This window comes from Lissotriton helveticus, chromosome 2_1, assembly GCF_964261635.1.
Source record: "Lissotriton helveticus chromosome 2_1, aLisHel1.1, whole genome shotgun sequence".
Lineage (NCBI taxonomy): Eukaryota > Metazoa > Chordata > Amphibia > Caudata > Salamandridae > Lissotriton > Lissotriton helveticus.
In genome coordinates, this window is record NC_136059.1 from 979,846,934 (window position 1) to 979,871,266 (window position 24,333).

The 24,333-nt window shown below is 44.2% G+C and overlaps 1 protein-coding gene and 1 pseudogene across 1 annotated transcript in view; one reads left to right on the forward strand and one right to left on the reverse strand.

The window, feature by feature from the left end:
* DMRT1 (doublesex and mab-3 related transcription factor 1) overlaps positions 1–24,333 on the reverse strand; it is a 906,587-nt gene that overhangs the window by 768,922 nt on the left and 113,332 nt on the right. The window lies entirely within an intron of this gene.
* On the forward strand, positions 10,395–11,188 carry LOC144819123 (2-aminoethanethiol dioxygenase-like; annotated as a pseudogene).

Here is a 24,333-nt window from a genome sequence, read left to right on the forward strand (position 1 = left end):
CTTACAAAATGAGCTTTACTAATGTGTCCTTTAGTAGAGCAAGAGGATTGTAAATAGACCCGTAGATGATGAAAAATTTGGCAATAGGAGAACATAAGATCGGATGTAATATTAACTTTATCAGCTGTCACCTACTCTCTACATTCTTAGCTGCCCCGCTAAAAAAAGTCACTGAGAGTGTAATACCCCTCCTTTTCCCAATTATTGATGATGCTATAATGCAAAGATAGTCTAAAGGCCCACACATTCTTTCAGGAGTATCAAGGGGTGTATCAATGAGATCTGATATTCTTCTTGCAAATACTTGTATATCTTAGTCATTATATACGGAAACTTATAACGAACCCTCTTGGGTAGCTTTGGGATCTTAAAAAGAGGTGGTAGTTGAGCTCCGTATTCAGCCAGCATTTTCTGTAAGCAGTAACAGTTAGAGGAAGGGCTTTTCTCTGCTGCACGATTTATCCAATCTAAAAATGCTGCTTGATAATAATTCTGCATATAGGGGAGTGACAACCCCCCATCTACCACAGACAATTGGAGCATAAGGGGTAACTTAGAACAGGGCTTTTTCCCATGCCATAAATAGTGCCTAATTGTTTGATCAATCTCCACAAAGAAAGATTGGTTAACCAAAATCATTATATTGGAGAAGACAAAAAGTAATAGGGGAAGAATGAACATTTTAATCATCACCACTTGGCTTATAATGGATAGCTTCAGATTGTGCCAGCTGTGCAACATTTTACAGATTTCGTCAAGAACCCCCATATAGTTCAATTTAAATATATCTGAAAAATCGTGTGAAGCAAAATAAATGTACCATCTTATGGGGCAAATTGGTGAGAATTTTTTATGCATATCCCTTGGAGATCAATGATATAAAAGGGACTCAGATTTTTCCTTATTTATTTTATAGCCCCCAATATCTGAAAAGGTTAGCATTTTATATAAGGCATTATTGATGTTGTCAAGCGTTCCTGCTAGATCTAAAATAATATTGTCGGCAAACAGTTTTAGTTTTGGGGCACCCCCTATTGGTGACTTGATCTCCTGATCTTGTCCAAGAGCCGCCTCGTCTGAAGTTCAGACGAGGTACGGGAGCTAACCTACGTGTCATAATTTTGGCTAAGAGTTTGTAATCGGAGTTCAAGAAACTTACAGGTCGCTATGACCCTGGCTGATGAGACAGCTTATCTTTTTGTAAGAAATAGCCCCAGTTAGGTCAGTTGAAAGTTCACCTCCATTTAAAATCCCATTATATAATTTCACCAAAAAATCCACAAGCTGTACAGAAAATATTGTATTAAATTCTAGCATGGGGAGGAGTTTCCCCCCCCCCTTCTCCCAACGTGATCCCCCTGCCTAACATCCCTCTTCCACCTTCCCCTCCCTGTGCAGAGACACAATGGCATGGCGCCCCTTCCCCACCATATGGGTGCTTTGGAATTGCACCCAGGAAACTCCTCTTCTGGAGATAGCCACCACTTGGCTTATAATTCCTAATGAAATGGTCAGTGGTACCACCACATTCATATTTTAACATCTTGGTTCCAATCAAACCATTCTTCCAGCACTATATGATATTCAAAGTGGTCTGGCATATCATTTTGAATGTTCCAGCGGTGCTACGATTTCAAAAGTCCATTAACTTCTTCTACTATACTTAAAATATGAAATTATCCATCCAAAAGTATTTTAGATTGTTGTTCTAGCATAGCTTGAATCCCTTGTTTCCTTAGTGGATCAATCATGGATTTACGTTTGCACCTGCAACGTGCTGCTGCCATTGAGATTACCTTTATCCTCTATCTGGAAACCTTTCAATGTTATAGCTTGGATAAAAAAAAATATTTTATTTGAAAGTTCCCAAAATGCACCAAGAATGTCCCAGAATATCTTGAATTTGCTGATTGAGTAAAAAGAACTCTGTGCGCTCGCATAATTGAAAAATCATATGCAAGCCCTTGCTCGTTTGGAAACACATATTTTTGGATTATTTCAGCAATAAACTCAATGGGATCTTGGCCAGACTCTTCTCCTTTGGGAATCCCAATGAACCAAAGATTAGAGCATCTAGATATGTTTTCCATTTCGTCCAGTTTCGGCTGCAACTCCACTATCTCTCGACTGAATTTATTAGTACCTAGCTTGAAACAAGTTTCACTGTATTCTAGATCTGATATTCGTTGTTGTGCTTACATCAATCTGGAGTTCATCTGTGAGAGGCTGGCATTAAAATTGTTAAGTTTTAGCTGTACTTCTAAATGTGCTTTATCATGAGCATTCTCATGCCGCACAGCTCGTCTAAAATCTGTTGAAGCAAGGAGCCCATCTGGGTGCTTATCTCCGGAGCCAAAGCTTCTCCTGAAGCCACATCACCCCCACCTGAGAAACCTGCACTGGCTCCCCATCAACAAGAGGATATCCTTCAAGCTCCTCATCCACGCACACAAGGCACTCCACAAGACCGGCCCAGCCTACCTCAACAGATGGCTCTCCTTGTACACCCCCAACCGCCGACCTCTCACTCGCCACCTTCCCACACATCTGAAGAACAACCACCAGCGGGAGATCCTTCTCCCACCTCGCCGCCAAGACATGGAACACCCTCCCACTGAGCCTACGACAGACTCAAGACCTGCTGACCTTCAGGAGGACACTAAAGACCAGGCTGTTTGATCAGTAGCGCCTTGAGACCCTCACGGGTATGTAGTGCGCTTAACAAATGACTGATTGATTGATTGATAGTTGGTTTTACAAAATTGTTCTACTGTGAGGCCTCTGACTGTGCTCTTGATCTGAATGATTGCATTTTTGCCCCTTAGATTTTGACTGCGCTCTTGATCTTACTGATTGCATTTTTGCCCCTTAGATTTTATCAGGAGTATGTCCCTCTCATTGCTGTTTCCCTTCCTGTGAGCCGCTTCCTCTGCCCAACAATGCATAGTGGTGAGGTGACGCTTAGGTCGCTTATAGAGAGGGAGTAGTGAAAGCCCTTGGATGTCTGCAGATACTAATCCTCTGAAGGGGTAAACACTGGGTGACCCCAAGCTGCACCCTCACCTGGGAGGGCCACCTCCACGATCACCATGGGTTCCAAAAGGCCACTTCCATGATCACCACAGGATCCAGACACTGAGGGGGCCCCTAAGGAGCCCCTCCAGTTCGTTGTTGCTGAATACGTTTCTCCTTCAGCTGTAATTCGCTGGCCTGGTAATGGCATCCCTGCACTACCACTTCTAAATCATGGGCTTCCCTCCTCCGCTGCTCACATCTCTTTTCTTGTCGACTACCAATGCGCTACCGTCCCTAAATAGCATCGCAGTTCATTGATCTGGGGTCACCTCAGATGCCTCTGTTGCTATCTCCTCCTCACAAGGCTGCTCCGCGTGTGATCTTCTGAGGCTTCTGCGCAGGGAGATTCTTGCCACGACAAGCACAGGCGCCATTTCAGCTTCAGCCCTGGAGAGGATCAGCCGGGAGTAGTTTAGGTGCGGAAAATTATGGGAGCTTCCGCACTCGTCAAACTCACATATTCCTATTCTCATTCTAAAACTTGCATGCGAAGGAGATGAACTGTATATTACCTTTACTTCCCATACATTAGGAGTCATTACATCACATGAGTTATGTCAGGCGTCATTACATTTGAGGTAGGTTTCTGAACATTTGTTTTACAGGTTTTTACTTAAAGGGTATGTTACGTTTTAAAGGATTAAAATCACCTACTCTAATATTATTTATGTACTTTTATGAATTTTTGTCACTGTATGTATATATATCAACACACACATCTAGATATATTACCTCGTGGAGGTCGCCACTGGGAAGTTGCAGTTAGATCTCTTTTCCATAGAAAGAGCATATTTTGGTTTGCCAATAACTTTGGCCCCGTTTGACGAATCTTCACAAAACATTTTTCTTAAAGCTCATCCACCTCAGCTCCTTCCTGGAAGGTTTCGGGGTGGTCCGTTACGTGGGGCCAAGAAAAAGAGAGGCCCCAAAACACAAAATTCCCATGCATTTTTATAGCCTTCCTTTAGATGGGTTACAGCAAAAACTGCTGAACAGAATTACACCAAAATTCACAGGAAGCTAGATCTTGGTATTAAGATGCTTTTTGTGATTTGGTGTAAATCTGTTAAATCGTTTTCGAGAAATTAAGATTTAAAAATAATTGTATATTTTGACAGTTAATGTCAAGATATGCTCTGATTGGCTAATTTAAAGGGGACTTGTCAATGCAGATTGGTTGGTTTCAACCTGAACAACATGTTTTGCTGCCATCACAAGACTTAGAGACTCAGTCCCTGTGTCCTGTAAATGATAAAAAAAAAATAAGTAAGTGGGCACAGTGAGCACACAGGACCCCAAATGGCTTGTGAGGGGGTCCTATTGGGACCCCCGTTATTGGCTGGCTACAACATGCTGTGGCAACCGTTAAAGGAATCTAGGACAGGGACCCCATTGACATGCATTGCAGAGAATGGCATGTTTTGAGGGTCACAAAAAGGAGCACGTGGCAGCAAACTCTAACACTAACCCCAAAATGTGCATCTTTTTTGCAAAATATATGAAGGACTGCAACAAGGGTATTGACCACTCCTGGAGGGCGTGTCAAGACAGGTTATTAGCCGTTATGGGGCCCCTGACAAAAATCATTGAACTGGCAGAGCATGTGAGGCAATAGGGGACTCCCTTTCCCACTGATATTGCGGCAGGTTGGGTGCAAACAGTGGTATGCCCGTTAGGCAACGCCAACTGTGCTCTTCCCGCAGAGAGACGACATTCACTCCTGATTAAAGTGAACTCTAAACTGAGGGAGTTGTCGTCATCGGAGATAGGGGCAGTTGCATGTTGCAACCAGTTTGGTGAACCCTTTGTGAAAGAACTTGGGAGGCTCATGGCCACCTTCTCAGCGTTAGACAAGATGCAGATGTCTATAAGAAAGATATTCCCGTGGAAGGTTTTTGCCGGGGCTGCTCTTTCCAGCCAGACCCCAACAGTGGTCAAGCCCGTTGGAACAACCGATGGAATGGCGGGTGGCAGGGGTTCTTCTTCCCTAACTGGGGAGGTGGAAAGGGCAGAGCGAATTGCGCCACCTGAGGAGGGTCTAACGCGCCCGGAGGTTACCACGGTAAGCAATATCCTTTCCTTCCCTCAAAGACTGGATGGGAAGCTGAGATTGTTAGCACACAAGTGGACAGAGTTCACATAAGACCCTTAAGTTACCACATAGAATTCTACGGAACTCCTGTTCAGATGGCAAGGCCATGTCCTTTGGTTTTTTTGAAACAGGACACGGGCCTCATCAACTCCGAGGTACATGAACTCCTCACCAAAGAAGCAATTAGAAGTTTGGTAATACACCCTTGAGGTTTCCTCAGCTTTTTTTTCTAACTAGAAAAGAAGGACAAGGGGTTTAGTATGGTAATAAACCTGAGAGGCTTTAACAACTGTCTTGTCTATCACCACTTCAAAATGGAAGGCATTCACCTCCTGAGAGATCTCTTGCTGCAGGACGATTGGCTAGTGCATCTGGACCTCAAAGAGGCATACCTCATGGACCCTATTGTTCCCCCACATTGCTGTTTTCTGAAATTTAAGTAGAGGGACCAGATTTTCGAATTTAAACTCTCCCATTCGTTCTTTCCTCATCACCATGGTGCTTCACAAAGTTCCTCAAACCAGTGGTGGAGGCTCTAAGGATGAAGGGTATCAGGTTGATTATAAACCTCAACGACATCCTCCTGATGGATTAATCGTGCCGTTAATTGCTGTCAAACTAGAACACACCAATTGCACTCTTCCAGGATTTGTCATCAACAGACAGATGTCAGAATTGACTCTGTCGCAGACCATGACCTTCCCGGGGTTGCTCAAAGATTCCAGATCTGCCAAACTGGGCTTCCCGGAGTCGAAGATACTCAACATCAAGAAATAATTCACCAAGATGCTGAGAAGGGACAGGATCTTCCGCAGGCAGATGACCAGGATAGTTGGTTTATTGTCATCTTCTAGTCTAGCTATCTCCTCGGGTCCTCTGCATTACAGGGCATTACACAATTGAAGGCGACCCATCTACGGAGGGGCCTCACATACTCAGAACGTGTTGCCCAGGCGGCAGAAGTCAGAATGAACTGCAATGGTCGATAGACCACATAGAAGCGTGGAATGGTGAGCGATCTTCGAATCTCTCCCAAACCTGATCATATAATCTGACGGCAGGGCTGGGACACAAGACGTGGTACAATCTCTATGGGAGGCAGATGGATGGAGGAGGAGTTGAGAGTACACATCAACTGCCTGGAACTTCTCATAGAGTCTTTTGTAATCCAATCTCTGACACAGGACAAGGTCTCATGATGCATCCTCCTGAGGCTGGACAATACAACAGGAGTCCAGTCAATCATTTGGGCAGTAGATGCTCAAGAGCATTAGCGGAGCTTCTAGGACGTTTGACACTACTGTCACCATCGCCAGATTTCATTGATGGTGGAGTACCTTCAGGGGTCTCAGAAAACAGTGGTGGACTGGAACTCCAGACATTTCAAGGATTCCAGTGACTTGCAAATGGGCCCAGCAACCTTCCAGAGCCTGATGGGCATATGGGGAGCAGGCACTGTGGACCTTTTGGCCTCCAGACTGAATGCCCAGCTGAACTGGTATGTCAGTTGGAGACCGGATCCACCAGCCTCAGAGGTAGGTGCCTTATTGCAGGACTGGACGACAGGTCATGCATTTCCGTCATTTCTTTTGATTCCCAGAGTGATGGCTTAAGTCAGATGACAGAGATCTTCTTTGGTACTTAAAACTCTGATTTTGAAGTCTCAGGCATGGTTCCCCACTCTGCTGGAACTGTCGTGGGTGGTGCCAGTGCAACTTTCATCATTCTCCTGGATCCTTCGGGATCCCAGGGGCTGTCCAAATCGATTGGTCTTACAGAGTTACCTCAACCTCATGGCTTGGAGGATTTCAGGTGACGCTGGAAAGATGGCAGATTTTCGGACAAAGCTGAGAGACTCATCCAGCAGCAGGTATGGGCCCAAGAAACAGTCAAAAAGTACAGATTGGCATGGAGAAGATGTTTTGTTGGTGTGTGGAGACACCTGGACCCCGTGGGGTTGCAAATTACCGGCACCCTGAATTTTCTTGCAGAACTGTCTAGCTCAAAGCTTGCTTATTTTACTGTGAATTCTTTCTGATCAGCAATTTCAGAGGGACATCTTCCCATCAACAACATCCCAGTGGGGCTACATCTATGGGTGTGTATACTACTTAAGGCATCAGACTGTCACTGCCCCTGGAACCCAGATACTTTGGTTTATGGGACGATATTTTGGTACTACATCTTCTTTCGAGCTGGCAGCATAATCATTACCATTCTAGGAAGGAATTTTCAGCAAAATTGGCCATGTTACTATGTCTTATCTCCTGAAAGAGTTTCTGATGTCAGAGCTTTGGACATCACAGCAAGTGTTTCCACTCCAGAATGGGTTCCCCTCCCTATATCTCAAAGGGGCAAAACTAATAGCAGGTCAGTAACTTACCCAGCTTTTGAGGGTTCTTCCAAACTTTGAGTAGTGCGCTGCCTTAAAACCTACAAGGAGATGATGGCAGAAGTAAGGCCACCAGGTGAGAGACAATTGTTAACTGCCATCAAGAAACCATTCAAGATGGTTTCATCTCCTTCCATTGCCAGGTGGGTAAGATGGATTATGGCAGAGGCCGGTATTGATAATCACCTTTCTGGGGCCCACTCGGCCAGGGGGCCTATGGCATCCAAGGACGTTCAGGTAGGTGGCAGACTGGAGGACATTATGAATGCAGTGGATTGGTCCTCGGAATCTACCTTCAAAAGGTTTGATTTCAAACTAATCTATGACGCCGCATCGCTGGTGTAAGTAAGCTTTGAACATGCATAATTCTTGCCTCAGTTACTGACATAAAATGAACACTTTTCTAGTTCTCGTAAAGGAAAGTTTAATTTCTATTAAGGACGCGAAGGCAAGAATTATCCCACCCTTGTCATATTTAAAATATGACTTCCCTTGGTTACAGGAGGTATATCGTATCTTATTGCAGTTCCATGCAACATGACACCTATGAGTAACAGGAAATATCATGTAATTTTGTGCTATGATTATTGTTGTGCTGATTTCATGTACAATGGCTTGGTGTTTATGTTTCATTGTATTATTGTAATGGTGAATTTTCATGATGTGTCTTTCACTGGTTTTCCAAAGGAATAATCCCAAGAGGGAGTTAATAATTGTTTTTCCTAGGATGCAGAATGTGAGAATTGTGACATGGTTACAGGATTTTCAAATGTAATCAGTTTATGATGTGCTCATGTTTTTGGGTTATATTCTAGTCCGGTCTCAGAAAATGCTTAATGGGTTTTGGCTTATTTGTTGGCTCGGATTCCAAGGCTGATTGAGGCTGCTTGAACTTTAACTTCCAACAGTGAAGAAGAGGAAGGACTACAGGAGGCATGGATTTATATGGACATGCAGACTTTGTTTGGATTGGTTACTGGTTGTCATGGACACATTCTCTCTTTGGTTCAAGGTATATGTGGTGTTTGCAGTTTTTTATTTGATCTTTTAACCTCTTGTATAATAAAACAGGAGCAGGCTGTCAGTTGATTCCCCTGTGTTCTATTGCAGTTTCCCAGAGTGTTCTAAAAAAAAAACATTAGAGCACTAACAAACAGTCTTATTTATGACAAAAGTGTGGAACACAGAAGCCATCTTAATTGAACCAAACCAGTAAAACGTAAAACATTTCATTTAGAAAGGAAAAATATGAGGGGGTTAACTTTGTCATAGAAATTTTGGTTAGGTCTGTAGAAAGTAAAATTAGGGCACATTTCAAATAAGTTCTCGAATATCGAACTCTTGTATTTCATTAAAAAATATCTGACATGCAGACTGCCAGTAACTCCCTGATGATCAGCAGCTTTACCACACTGTTCTAATGAGCAACTTGAGTGCTAATATTCTGGATTCATGACAAAACTGTGACACATCTCAAAGTCATCTTGATGGAATTGAAGTGGAAAACTGAAAGTATTTTCTACTGATGATACTGCAGTAAATGAGGAAAGTAGGGAGCTTCATAACAAAAAAGTCTCCCTAGATGGCCACCAGAGAAAAAAAGCCCAAATGTAGCAGAAATATAACTCAAATGTAGCCCAAGTATTGCCTCAATGGCAGAATTGTGCAAAACGCGTAATTGTTTTTGCAATTTTATATAGCGCAGACTCGACCCGAAGGTATTGGAGTGTTTTATATGAGCATCAGTTACATTATACAAGGACACATTCATTTTTAGGTCTCGTGGCGATTACCGCGCGAAGCGCTGTCTCGCCAGAGACCTATTGTGAGCGATGCAGCTTTCCAGGAGACAGCACCTGGCCGTGCGCTTTTCCTCTCCGAGATGGCGATCGGAGCGGGCCACGCACTCTCTATGGCCAGCTGCTGTCTCCTGGGAAGCTCCAACACCACACACGCATGCGCATACACAGAGATGCACACACACGAGCGCCCATGCGCGCGCGCACACATACATACAGAGAACCCACCCCCGCCGTCGCATACACACACGCGCGCACACACACAAGTGCACCGAGACACCCCCCCCCACAAGTAAGGCCCACTTACCGCCACTCCGGACTTCAGCCGCCACCGCGGGGCTCTCCCTCGGGCATGGGAGCACCGCGTCACCAGCACTGCTTCTCTCCATGGCACTCCGTGGGCGTGTGCGCGTGCTGCCGAAGACGGAAGTCCCATCCCACGGAAGGTTTCGGTTTCGCTCACGTCTTCTTTTATAAGCTGCCTGCAGTCTCCACATACGAACTCATGATGCAAGCCTCAGATCTGGCCTTTCCACAGACACGTGTTGTCGGAAGAATGGGGCATTCAGCTTGTATCTAGTAAGTGCCAAAAAAGTAATTGCCAAAGTCTTCCATTTAAAAATTGCAATTTTCCACTTTGCCTTCCAGCGTCTGCCGGGAGGAGGGGGTGAGGAGGAGGAGGTTGTTTTATTGTGTTTCCTGGAATGCGCGTTGCAGGTGTGACGTAGGAGGGTTGTGTTTATAGTCAAAGGCTGGCTCGTGATTGGCAAAATGCTTTTATTGGGCATGCATGGCCACTTTCACTTTGAAAGTGCAGCGGGGCAATGCGGCTACTGCAGGCTTAACTTCACGCCCCGTACTACATAACTCACAGAGTTCTGGTTGAAGGAGTTTGCCATTAACGTCAATAGATCCGGTAAGGATTGAAGGTTTCTGAGTTCAGCTTGTGCCTGCAATGTGTTAGCTTGACTGCGGCAACCAGCTTGCGAGGCCACAGAAGTTCAGGCCAGCGCCGATTCGTAGGAAGACGAGGAAGATGCCACGGGATAAAATGAACTCCCTCATCCAGAAGATCGCACGTCAACCATGGCTCACCTTCCCTGGTGCCACAGCTGCGGCCTCCATAGGTAGTAGCAAGACCTTCTCCTACAACCTGAACCAGCTCAAGAACCTAGTGAACGAATTGTGGGTCGAGGACCTGCCGATCACGCCGCGGGGCTGCAAGGGCGGTGCACCGCAAGCCGTTCCACACAGCCCGTTCGTCACCTACATGAACATCTGCGAGATGGAGAGTTTCATCATGGGCTTCTTCCTGCTGCAGAGCGGGTAGGTGTATATCCTGCTGCACGACCACCTGGGCATCTGCGGCATGATGAAGGTGATCTATAGCACCCTCAGCATCTGTGGCTTCGACCGGCTGCAGGAGGTACCCGGGGCCATGTCGCCCCCCCCATTCAGCCCGCCCCTCCAGCCCTTTCAGAGAGACGCGCTGCGCCAAGCCCCACGCCTATCATTCTGCAGTTCGGCCCCACCAGCGCTCCCTGCCTGCTCAGCCCGCACAGGGCTAACCTGCACCACATCAGCGCTCTGGACGGGCCTGCTGCTTTCCTCGACAGTCTGGCGCCACCTTATAACCCAGAGGACGAGCGTGACTGCCACTACTACCAGCTGCTGCAGCCATCCTCCACTGAGCCCAACGCCCAGGGCGGCAAGGAGGAGGGTGGTGAGAGCCGAGAGGTGTGGCTCCTGGAGGTCCCCCAGCCCGCTGACTTCTGGTGTGGAGGAGAACCTTACCCGGGGCCCAGTGTGACACTCAGAGAGCATCGGTGACCTGTGAGCACCTTAGTCAGAACAGTGTCAGACACCCAGGAAAGCATCAAATCTGTGTTTGGGGCCCTGGCTCTTTGAGACAGTGGGTGTGCGGGCCACTTCTGTCCCCCGTGTGTTAGGTGGACGCACAAGCAGACTGCCTGACTGCGTGTGGAGGTCACCGGATGGACCTGGCAGGAAGAGGTAGGCAAAGGGTCAAAGGACTGGGTCTAAAACAAGCTCCCCTACTGGCCAGAATGTGTATGTTTGTGGGAGGGGGCAGTGCCCATGGATAGCACTCCACACGAGTCTCTGTGGAAACAATGTATTATCTGTCATCGCTGTCCCTTAGTATTCCCTCTTGGGTATTTGAAGATTTTACTTTCGGAGTCAATCACTTTATCTCCCCATACAAACCAAAAATGAATGTGTCCTTGTGTTATGTAACTGGTGCCCACGTAAACCACTTTAATACCTTCAGGTGGAGTTTGCGCTATATAAAACAATCTACAATGTATGTGGTTGTTGTATCTCTTTCCTTAATTGTATGCATTTACGTGAGTATGTCTTCTAATGGGTCTCTGGGTGTCCCCACCTTTCATTGTCTGGGATTTACTCCGCTTCTTTTGTGAATGTCCTTTAACTTGCTGCAGCTTCAGTAGTTGCAGTATGCTCCACTCTCAGTGCACACGAGTGGATGCCACCAATCCACCTCTTCCATGTATTTGCAACACTCCATTTGTTCCCACTGGTGCCCTCCCATAGTCGACTACCGCAATTGTAGTACTCTTACTATGCCGTAGTTTACATTTTAGCCGACCTTTCTATTATACCTCCTCCCCATATACCCTCACATATATATTGGCGCTATTGGCAGTCGCTCCCTGCCCCTCAAACCTCACACATTATTTCATAAGAACTGTTCTTCTACTCGTGTTTTTACTAACTCCTTAATGTCTGGTTATTCTTTTGCACCGGTGACACCCACATACAATTTTATATACCTTTTAAAGTCCTCCACAAGAGAGTAAAATATAAATTATTTCCCACCTGCTCTCTCCCAGTTGTAGTTAGTGTGGTGGTATTTGATTATGTTAGCTTGTGTTGCAGAAATGCTTGTTTGAGTCAGTGTCCTTTTTTTGGTACTAGACTCACCCCTCTTGGATTACCACTTCGATGTTACTTGTGCACCTGCTTTGTTTATGATTTGAAAATGTTTAGTGCTAAACCACTGATTGTAATATAATGTGCTGGATTTTAAAGACCACAAGACACAAAGGTATACTCCTTATAAGGGGGATTTCCTTGATTGGAGCTGCTGACCTGTCTGCCGTGGCCTACTTGGAATTACTCTCTTTGTTCATGCAGTTTTTGCAGCTTTCAAGCAGCGGACGCTCCCGGTTGACGGTCCTTTTTGGGGCACTTGGTGCATCAGTGTTTATTGATGACGACGAGCCCCCTCTCATGCTCCTTATTGTTTTCCTGATTTGCTGTTGGGAAAGGACGTTCCTGCGGTGGTTCATGCGAGAATCTTACTTGGCAGGGATGGATTGAACAAATATGATAGCACAAAATGTTGTGTGGGTTTACTATGTGTCCATTTCAGATTAGTAGCATATTGTATTGTCGTTTCAAATAAAATTGCATAAACCTCCTTCATTTCCAAATTGCCGATATTTACACTTTCCACTGGATTTTGTTATGATGGTGTTTCGGTTACTTCACCAAAAAGTTAGGCACAGTTGTATAGGCGACAAGTAGTTTGTTTATGCAACCTATAAAATAATTATTGTGAATCTCAGCATTTCGAGCACATAGATAATGCTCTGCTTTTCAAGGAGGATAGTGCTTCAAATACATGAAGGCTTTTAACTCCTCAGATTCTCATATATGTCCTTGCATTGATGCTTTTCTAACACAGAGCCTTTCACATATCCGTGCACTAAAGGTTGCTAAAGCCACAAGGTGCCCATATGACCTGGAGCTGGGGAACAAGGTTCGAGCCTTGGCGTTGGCTCAACATCCTGTGATCCTGGGGAAATCACTTAAGCTCCCCGTGCCTACCAATAATGAATGTGTCCTTGTGTAACATGACTGGTGCTCATTTAAAGCGCCCCAACACCTTCTGGTCGAGTTAGCGTTATATAAAAAACAACAAAAGGCAGCAGCTTTCTTAAAGTATGCACCCAGGTTAGAATTTCATCCGTATCCAACCGGACTGCCTCACCAATGCTCCAAATAGAAAACTCAGCACTTAAAAAAATACTGCATTACGATGCAGTAACATTCCACTTTCGCTCTTAGTAACCAGCTACTCCTCCAAACACTTGCTGACTGTGTCTTTGCCTTGGGCCCTATGCAGTGCCGTGCTGCTATATTTGCTTCGACGGCCGGTAATGGCTCTCCTGACCCTGTGTTCACGATTGACCAAAATTTACGTGAGTCTCTGGTTGCAAGTGCAGCGGTTAAATTTACCCATTTATCATGGTCCCATTCTGCCTTAGCACAATTAATCAGGCGCTTATATTCCATTCTCCTAGCTTGAATTTGGAATTTATTAGTCACAAACCGCAGTAGCTTCACCCTTCCACCGACTCAATTACAATAACTTTTATTTAAGTATTAATTATTAAAAAAAATAAAAGCCATTGTTATTTGGAATATCAATACATCTAAGTCACGTAAATACAACACATATTGCATTACAAATGCTATGTGTCACATTTGCAAAAGTTATAACTATTGGCATTGTCATACACAATGCCAATAACTCAAATTTTAATGCTGCAAGACCTATTGCATTGTAAATGCTTGTTGTTTTAGGCATGGGGAAATTAGGTGGTTTGCCCAAAATCACAGGAAGTGAGACAATGTCGAAATGTGAACATGGTTCCCCAGTTGCTAAGTTGCCAGCTCTAGCCGTAACACCACATCCTCATCCCTAAGTGCAACAAATAATCATGTGATTAACTGGATAAAAAACCATAAAGATGGAAAATAATGTAAAAGTGCTTTGTTGCTATTTGGGGCAAATCTGCAAATTTATCCCCTCATTTTAGTTTCTACGGGAAAAAGACAATCATTTTTCAAATTTCTAATCTAAATGTTTTAGGTATCAGAGTTTTGATTACATCAAGATGACATCAGGCATGCCACACTTTTGTAATAGATATAGAATGTTAGCGATCTAGTTGTTTATTCCAATATTGGGGGGGGCAGAGATCAGGAGCAAGGAGAGGGCAGAGGCAGATGTTGACGACGCTGGGCAGACAAGAAGGGTAGTGGCAGCACAACGGACCATGGAGGACAGAGGAAAGGGGGCAGGGACAACAAACCAACCATGCAGGGCAGGCTTTGGCAATTCAACAGACGATTGGCAGCAGAAAAGAAAGGCAGTGGAAGTACAAACATACCTGCCAACAGACCCAATTCAGACAGGAGACTCACAATGTTTTTAAGCCCAAAGGGCTTTATTTTAGCAGTCTCCCACCTACAAACTACTCTTTTTAAAAGTGAGTTCATGGGGGATATCAATCCCACAGATTTATTTTCAAAATCTCCATTTTACCAAGTTCAAAATGTTGTAATGTATGGTACATTGGATCGCAGAGGGCAGGAAGAATGGGGTAAAGACATGGATTCGGACAACAGAGGGCAGGAGGGAGGTGGGAAAGGGCACCAAACTGATCTTACAAGGCAGGTGCCAGGTGTTGCAACAGCACAATATAACACACAGTGCAAGCGGGAGGTAAGTGCAGCACAACGGACCATGGGAAGCGAAAGGGAGGGGACAGGGCCATGCACATGGACAACAGAGAGCAGAGGGGGAAGAGGCAAGGGCAGCAAGCTGACCATACCAGACAGACAAGAGGAACAGTTGCAGCACAACCGACCATGAAGGGCAGGGGCACGTCAATGGACCATGGAAGGTAGGAAGAAGGGGATAGGGGGTAGGGGTCCTCACACGGAAATCAGAAGGCCAGGAGGAGGACAGGAGCACCAAACTGACCCACTGGAACCATGCTGCGCCCAGCTGATGAGCCCATAATTAGGGTGAAGCTGGTCCTAGGTTGCTTGTGTTCTGGTTCAGGGAGGACCTGGCTTCGCAATTTGGGGTGGACTGCTCCTTTTGGAGCAGGGTCAAGACTGATTTGCATATAGCTAGTTCCAAACTGAAGTAGTACGGTGTGCAAAATAACGATGGATTAGGATGCGGCCAGAGTGATTACCATTGGCTGAGATTTATTCAAGCATTTTAGCCATCACTGTTTTGTTACTTATTATGTCACCCTAAGTGGGAAGGGTATGCCCAGACTTGAGTCCTACGCACACTTTATCCCTGGAACAAAACTGTACCCAGCTGAGATTAATTTAAGCTTTCACTCTTTTGTATACTTATTGGGCAGGTGGTATGGACACTGAAAGCACAACACACCATGGAAGGCAACGGGGAGACTATAATGGCATGAACACAGACAACAAAGGGATGGTGGGGTGGGGGGGTAGAGGCATTAAGCTGACTATATCGGGCAGGTGGGGGGGCAGTGGCTGCAAAAAAGACCATGCATGACAAGCAGGAGGGTTAGTGGCAGCACAGCAGCCATGGTGGGCAAGCAGAGGCCAAAGCACCATGGAGGGCAGAAAGGAGGGGTTAGGTGCTGGACATAGACAAGAGAGTGCAGGGTAAGGGGCAGGAGCTTCATGACAGACCACGCAGGGCTGGTAAGAGAAGCAGGTGCAGCACAACACAGCATGGAGGGCAGAAGGGAGTGGCAGCAAAATGGACCATGGCGGACAGGAGGGAAGGGATAGGGACACGGATGTCAGACAGTGAAAGGTAGGGTGGAGGGGGCAGGCACAGGTCGACAGCCATCTAACCATGCTGGGCAGGCGGGAGGGGCAGTCGCAGCTCAACAGAACCCTCAGAGTGGACAGGAAGAGCATCCACTTATTCTTCAATGCAAATTGCTATATATATAATGCATATTTAAATAACGAAGCAAACCACATTCACTGGATGATGTCATCAGTAATGTCATTTGAGATGTCATCAGTGATGTCACTGACCATGTCATGAATGATCTAATATGTGACATCATCAGCAGTGGATTGCGGGTGCGCGAAATATAGTTAGTACAACTAACTATATAGGAGCAATTTCAATGGTTTTGTATGAGTAAAATGTCCAGCTAACTATAACACCACTAAAACTTATAGTTTTTTGAGTGAATTTCAAAGGTTTTTTAAAAGCTAATTCCTAACTATATAACTCCTGAAACCTATTGTTTTTTCAGTGAATTTCAAAGGTTTTTTAAATGCTAATTCCTAACTATATAAGGCCTGAAACCTATGGTTTTTTCAGTGAATTTGCAAGGTTTTTTAAATGCTAATTCCTAACTATATAAGGCCTGAAACCTATGGTTTTTTCAGTGAATTTCAAAGGTTTTTTAAATGCTAATTCCTAACTATATAAGGCCTGAAACCTATAGTTTTTTCAGTGAATTTGCAGGTTTTTTTTAAATGCTATTTCCTACCTATATAAGGCCAGAAACCTATGGTTTTTCAGTGAATTTCAAAGGTTTTTTAAATGCTAATTCCTAACTATATAAGGCCTGAAACCTATGGTTTTTTCAGTGAATTCGCAAGGTTTTCTAAATGCTAATTCCTAACTATATAAGGCCTGAAACCTATGGTTTTTTCATTGAATTCGCAAGGTTTTTTAAATGCTCATTCTATTAGCGGATAACGTTTTTATATATTAAAACGTTTTTTAAATCTCAAATGCCTGCTTTGCTAACAGAGTTTTTAAGCACAGGCTCTTTTGTCTCTGGTGGCCATCTTGGGAGACTGCATATCAGAATTTTTTTAATGAAATATAAGAGGATTTGAGAAGTCACTCAAAATGTGCCCTAATTTTTCTTTCTTCAGCACTAATCATAATTTCTATGGCAAAATGAACCCCCTCATTTTGTTCCTTTGCAAATTAAATGTTTTAAGTGTTAACACTTTATTCCAATCAAGATGATTTCAGGTGTGCCATACTTTTGTCATAAGTAAGACTGTTAGCGCTCTAGTTGTTCTTTAGAACACTCTGGGACATTCTGTCATTGGGCTATAGTTGGGCTACATCTGGCTGATATTTGGGCTACATTTGTTTTTTTTGTCTCTGGTGGCCATCTTTGGGCTACATTGGGCTACATTGGGCTACATTTGGGCTCTAACATATATATATCCCAATGTAGCCCAATATATATTTTTCCAAAGTCAATTTTCGTAAAAACCACTGGAGCACATATCTTGAGACATAGCAAAGGCACATTTATTTATTTATTTATTTGCACGTTTGTATGGCGCTGTGAATCGACTCCCGGAGGAGTATCTCCGCGCCTTTGGCAGCAATTTAAGAACAGCAACTAGTCGCAATTTAGAAACAGAGCCCTAGGTTAACTAATAGTTAAAAAGGAACGTTTTGAGCTTCTTCCTAAAAGGGAAATGTTCCCTGCATACTCTAATTTCCTTCGGGAGTTGGTTCCACAGTTTAGGACCAGCTACAGATAGGGCCCTTCCCCCCTTTCTGGCCTTCATGGCCCTAGGAACACATAGCAGTTCCTGATCACCTGATCTCAGAGATCTGGACGGAACATAAGGGATGAATTTTTCAGTGAGGTAGCCAGGACCCTTCCCAATAAGGCATTTGTGGATGACACAGCAGATCTTAAACATCACCCTCTGCCTTACTGGGAGCCAGTGCAGTTTGGCCAACAATGGTTTTGAGGGAGTCCGGGGCGGGACATTTAGAACAAGTCGTGCAGCAGTGTTTTGCACAACCTGCAATCTGTCCAAAATACCCTCATTGGCAGCCAGCATCAAACCATTGCAGTAGTCCAGCCTACTTAACACTAGTGACTGGACCAGCGTTCTCCTGGTGGAATCCGGTAGCAGAGGGAAAACTCTCCTGAGAAGACCAATGACATGAAAACATGAACCCACCACTTGATTAGTTTGTTGTGTTAGGGTGAGCTCATGGTCCAGTTTCACTCCCAGATCTTTTACCACCGTCTTGGGCTCAGGGACGGGGCCAAGATCTTGAGGCCACCAGTCCGGAGTCCATAAACGTCTGGCCTCTCCGAAGAGCATAACCTCTGTCTTGGAGACGTTGCACTGCAAGAAGTTGGCTGCCATCCAGCGTGCCACATCCTTCATCCCCCGGGCGAAGGAGTCACGCACCTCGGGAGTCATGATTTTAAAAGGGAAGAGGAGTTGGGTATCATCCGCGTATGATACTGGAATGAACCCGTGGGATCTCATGATGTTAGCTAGGGGCGCCACGTAGATATTAAATAACGTAGGGCTCAAACATGAGCCCTGTGGCACCCCCTTAGAGATCGCCACCACCTCTGATTGGTATGGTCCCAAGATGACTCTCTGGGTGCGTTTACTGAGAAAGCTCCTTAGCCAGGCCAGAGCCTTGCCTTCCAGACCGATGTCGACTAGTCTGGAGGTCATGATGGCATGTGACACAGTGTCAAACGCCGCTGACAAGTCCAGAAGCACCAGGACAACGGAGTAGCCCTTGTCCTGTAGCATCTGAAGATTGTCAGCGACGGACAGCAAGGCGGTCTCGGTACTGTGCCTGGGCCTAAAACCCGACTGGGAGGGGTCGAGTCCACCCGTATGTTCAATAAATTTTGACAAATACTGATTTACATGTCTCTCGGCAAGCTTCCCTATAAAAGGGAGAAGAGAGATCGGTCTCAGATTTGTCAGATCCGACCAGGGAATTGAATTGTTTTTACGTAGAGGTCTCACATGAGCCTGTTTCCAGGCTAAAGGGACCTCCCCCGTAAACAAAGATAGATTGACTACATGTCGCATTCCAGCCCCCAGATCATCCAGCAGAAGTGGCATAATACGTGCTGGGATGATGTCTGTCGGGCACCCACTTTTTGTTTGCGTGACAAGAACAGTCAGCTCTTCAGTGGAGATGGGTGGGAAAGCGGCAAGCTTATTCACCTCATTATCTTTAGTCATAGTATGCGACAGGGCTCGACAGTCAATTGCAACTGGATTGTTAGAGATGGAGTTTGACGCAAGTATTTTGTTATATATGGCGTCGATTTTCCTGACAAAGAACTGTGAAATATTATCACAAAGTTCTTGGGATTCGATCCCCTCAGTGTCACAGGCAGTGGGCTTGGTGAACGTCTGTAGAATGTTATACAGGGTTTTTGCGTTAGCACCAGCATCTGATAGTTGAACTGCTATATGTTGTTTCCTAGCAGCACGGATTGCTTTATGGTAATTTTTAGACGACCTCATAAAGTTCTCCTTATCATCTGCCTTGTGTGTGCCTCTCCATTTTTTCTCCAACTTTCTCATGGTCTGTTTTAGTTGTCTGAGATCCCCGGTGAACCAGACTTCTTGTTTTGGGGCCGGTCGGGGTTTATATGTTCTCAGTGGGACCACATGATTTATAGTTTTTAACGTAGCTTCACTGAGTGCGCTTAGGGCTAGAGTGGCATTTTCTCCGCATATTTCCCAATTGGGCTCAGAGGAGTTTTCCCTAAAGTCTTCAGGGGCCAGTTTATTCCAAGGCCTTCTAACATTGGCCATAGGCCTATGGATAGCTTTGACTTTATGGTTAGAACGGGTGTAAAACATAATGACCGAGTGGACATTGGGCTACCAGTCCCTACAATTTTGCCAAGTTTGGTGGAAAACCATTCAGCCGTTCGGGCTAAAAGTGAGTCCAACCGCCCTATGGAAATTAACATGGGGAAAACACGTTTTGGGACCCCCTTTTATCTCGGCCCCCGCTTGACGACTCCCCCCCAAACTTTCAGGGAAGGACCGGAGCGCCGCGAGGCAAAGTTAAGGAAAATTTCAGGAAGATTCCTCAACCGGTGCCAAAGTTATTCCCAATAGAATGTTGCGATTTCCCTATGGAAAACAATCCTAACTATATATACCTACTGGCTATCGCCAGTAGGTAATATATATATATATATATATATATATATATATATACAACCAAAAACCTTCTCCAATTTAAGAAAAGAGATCCGGGCCACTTGGAAATGCAAAGCGTATTTATTTAATGGCTTTCTCGACGCGTTTCGCAGGTGAAACCTGCTTTTTCACGAGACAGAAACCAAACAAGAAGTGCTCATTATATACAGTCACATGTTGTTCTATTCACATACATGGAAGACAGACTTGTTGGTATACCTACGGGCTGAGTTCGCTAATTACAGACCTCGTCAGGCAACAAAAGTAAAGGCTGCAAAAAACGTTTAAGTAACACGTAAGATGCAGTTTAAATTAAACCGAGCTAAAATTGTTTTCAACACCTGAAAATGGATAGTTAACATTGCAGGGAATTTGTGGATTTCACTTGTGGAATTTATATAAACAGTTATTTGTACGATTAGTTAAAGCAAGTGTAGTACATGATTAACTTGTTCTCAAATGTATCAATACCCAATAAGGCCCAAGTGGGCTTTTCATTTATCATTGAATGTTTATACAGTACCACATCATATTTGTGCCCCAGTGGGCATAAATTACTCATTTTCCCAATTTATTCAGGTAGTCCATTCAGACAGTCTTATGTGATCAGGTGCTCCCAAAGGTCGAACAGATTCCCAATTATGATCACCAACAAACTCTGTAAACCAGAAATTAAAACCATGAAATCAGTGACTGTTTTATATGTGATAAAGTGATAAAATTAGTACTTAGTTAAAAAACTGCAGGTATATACACACAGTCAAACTCGCAGGCTAACCCAAATGCACACTAAGTTCCTCATGTAAGTTATGACCGTTCGGTTGGGTCGTCCTTTATTTGATAATCAGTCTCGATTCGAGTCTCCTCATCTCCTTAATACGATCTCCCCCTCTTTCCCTCATGGGAACTGTCTCAAGTACACAGAAGGACAGCATATTTGCATTGCTTTTATGGTGTGTTGCAAAGTGTCTCGCGATAGGATATTGTTTATCCCCATTGGTTATCGCCCGCATGTGTTCAAGCACTCTTTTCTTGGCCTGGTGCTTGGAACTGCCAATGTAACATAACTGGCAGGGGCATTGTAGGGCATATATAACATGGTCAGTCAGACATGTTACATGTTTGGTAATTTTGAATTTGTTTGTGTCTTTAGACAGTTGTACTTCTTTAGTGTTTTTACTATTGCGACAGGCTTTACACCTGCCACAAATGTAGAAACCTTGTACCGGGATTCTCTGCTTCACAGTCTTGGGTAAAAGAGTGGAGCAGAGAGGGTCTTTGAGGGATTTAGGTCTCCTGAAGGTAAGTTGGGGATGTTCCGAGATTTCAGGAGCTAAGTCTTTGTCTAGCTTAAGTATGTTCCAGTATTTGTTAAGTGCTTTCCTCACTTCTTTAGAGTCACAATGGTAGTCAGTAATAAATCTACTCAACACCTTTGCGGATGGTTGATTTTCTTTCTTTTTTGAATTAAGTAAGCTGGTTCTTTCTCTTTCATTTACTTTAGCCAGGGCACTAGTTATACATTTGCGTCCATATCCCCGTTCTTTAAACCTTTCACTCATAAGGGTTGTTTCTCTGTTATAATCATTTTCATTCGAGCAGTTTCGTTTAGCTCTCAGAAACTCTCCTACTGGAATAGAGTTAATCAGATTTGTGGGGTGACAGCTAGAGGCGTGCAACAAGCTGTTGCCCGCTGTACTTTTCCTAAATAGAGTCGTAGTTAAACTATTATCTTTACTTTCAACTCTTACATCTAGGAATTCAATGGCTGTGGGATTGATGTGACATGTGAAACTCAGGTTAAAGTCATTAGTATTCAGGTCTTTGACAAAATCTAATGCCTCTTGTTGGCTTCCGCTCCAGACAATAAAAATATCGTCTATGTAGCGGAGCCAACACACAATTTTAGTAGGATATATTTGGGATTGGTAGACCACTCTCTCTTCCCACAGTCCCAAGTACAGACAGGCAAAACTGGGCGCAAAACAAGTCCCCATCGCGGTGCCCAGTAGCTGATGGTAAACAGTGTCATTGAAAAGAAAATAATTCTTGGTAAGGCATAAATATGCCATATCAAGAAGCATCTCAGTGTGGAGAAGGTAGGAGATGGACCGTGCTTTAAAGAAATGTCTACATGCTTCGATGCCTTGTTGATGGGGGATGCAGGTGTAGAGGCTATTAACATCTAGGGTCATGAATAGCCAGTTGGGGTTCCAGTACATATCATTGATTCTTTGTAGGAAGTGGCCCGAGTCCCTAAGGTACGAGGGTAAGTTTTGCACCAAGGGCTGTAGGAAAAAATCTACATATCTAGAGGTATTTTCCCAACAACTACCTCTAGATGATACGATGGGTCTCCCCGGGGGGTCAGTCATGCTTTTGTGGACCTTTGGTAGGAGGTAGAGTGCGGGTATCTTAGGGTGTTTATTACGGATAAAGTTAAATTCCTCCCTACTGATCAGCCCGTTCTCCCTCCATTTGTAAAGTTGTTCTGTATATTTCGAAACATAGTCAAGATAGGTTGCCTTACTGCTTTTCTCATACTTGGTGCAGTCGCTCAATTGTGATAAACCTTCATTAATGTATAGGTCACGAGGTAACACCACAATATTTCCCCCTTTGTCTGACCTTTTGATAATAATATTTTTATCATCACTCAGAGATTTGATCGCTTTAAATTGTACACTTGTTAGATTACAATTAACATAATTGTTACACCTGGACAATCTTTCAAATTCTTTGACCATCGCTTTCTCAAAGATGTCAATGGATTCGTTCACAATTTGCGGCAAGAATACAGATTTCGGTCTAAAATTACTCTTATATTTCAAACCAATATCAATGTCATCATAAATCAGATTCAGCATAGGACTGTCGAGTATGTCCAAGTCTCCCTCCAGTTCATGGAGTAGATGCAGCGTTTCCACATCATTATCAAAAGGTCAGACAAAGGGGGAAATATTGTGGTGTTACCTCGTGACCTATACATTAATGAAGGTTTATCACAATTGAGCGACTGCACCAAGTATGAGAAAAGCAGTAAGGCAACCTATCTTGACTATGTTTCGAAATATACAGAACAACTTTACAAATGGAGGGAGAACGGGCTGATCAGTAGGGAGGAATTTAACTTTATCCGTAATAAACACCCTAAGATACCCGCACTCTACATCCTACCAAAGGTCCGCAAAAGCATGACTGACCCCCCGGGGAGACCCATCGTATCATCTAGAGGTAGTTGTTGGGAAAATACCTCTAGATATGTAGATTTTTTCCTACAGCCCTTGGTGCAAAACTTACCCTCGTACCTTAGGGACTCGGGCCACTTCCTACAAAGAATCAATGATATGTCCTGGAACCCCAACTGGCTATTCATGACCCTAGATGTTAATAGCCTCTACACCTGCATCCCCCATCAACAAGGCATCGAAGCATGTAGACATTTCTTTAAAGCACGGTCCATCTCCTACCTTCTCCACACTGAGATGCTTCTTGATATGGCATATTTATGCCTTACCAAGAATTATTTTCTTTTCAATGACACTGTTTACCATCAGCTACTGGGCACCGCGATGGGGACTTGTTTTGCGCCCAGTTTTGCCTGTCTGTACTTGGGACTGTGGGAAGAGAGAGTGGTCTACCAATCCCAAATATATCCTACTAAAATTGTGTGTTGGCTCCGCTACATAGACGATATTTTTATTGTCTGGAGCGGAAGCCAACAAGAGGCATTAGATTTTGTCAAAGACCTGAATACTAATGACTTTAACCTGAGTTTCACATGTCACATCAATCCCACAGCCATTGAATTCCTAGATGTAAGAGTTGAAAGTAAAGATAATAGTTTAACTACGACTCTATTTAGGAAAAGTACAGCGGGCAACAGCTTGTTGCACGCCTCTAGCTGTCACCCCACAAATCTGATTAACTCTATTCCAGTAGGAGAGTTTCTGAGAGCTAAACGAAACTGCTCGAATGAAAATGATTATAACAGAGAAACAACCCTTATGAATGAAAGGTTTAAAGAACGGGGATATGGACGCAAATGTATAACTAGTGCCCTGGCTAAGGTAAATGAAAGAGAAAGAACCAGCTTACTTAATTCAAAAAAGAAAGAAAATCAACCATCCGCAAAGGTGATGAGTAGATTTATTACT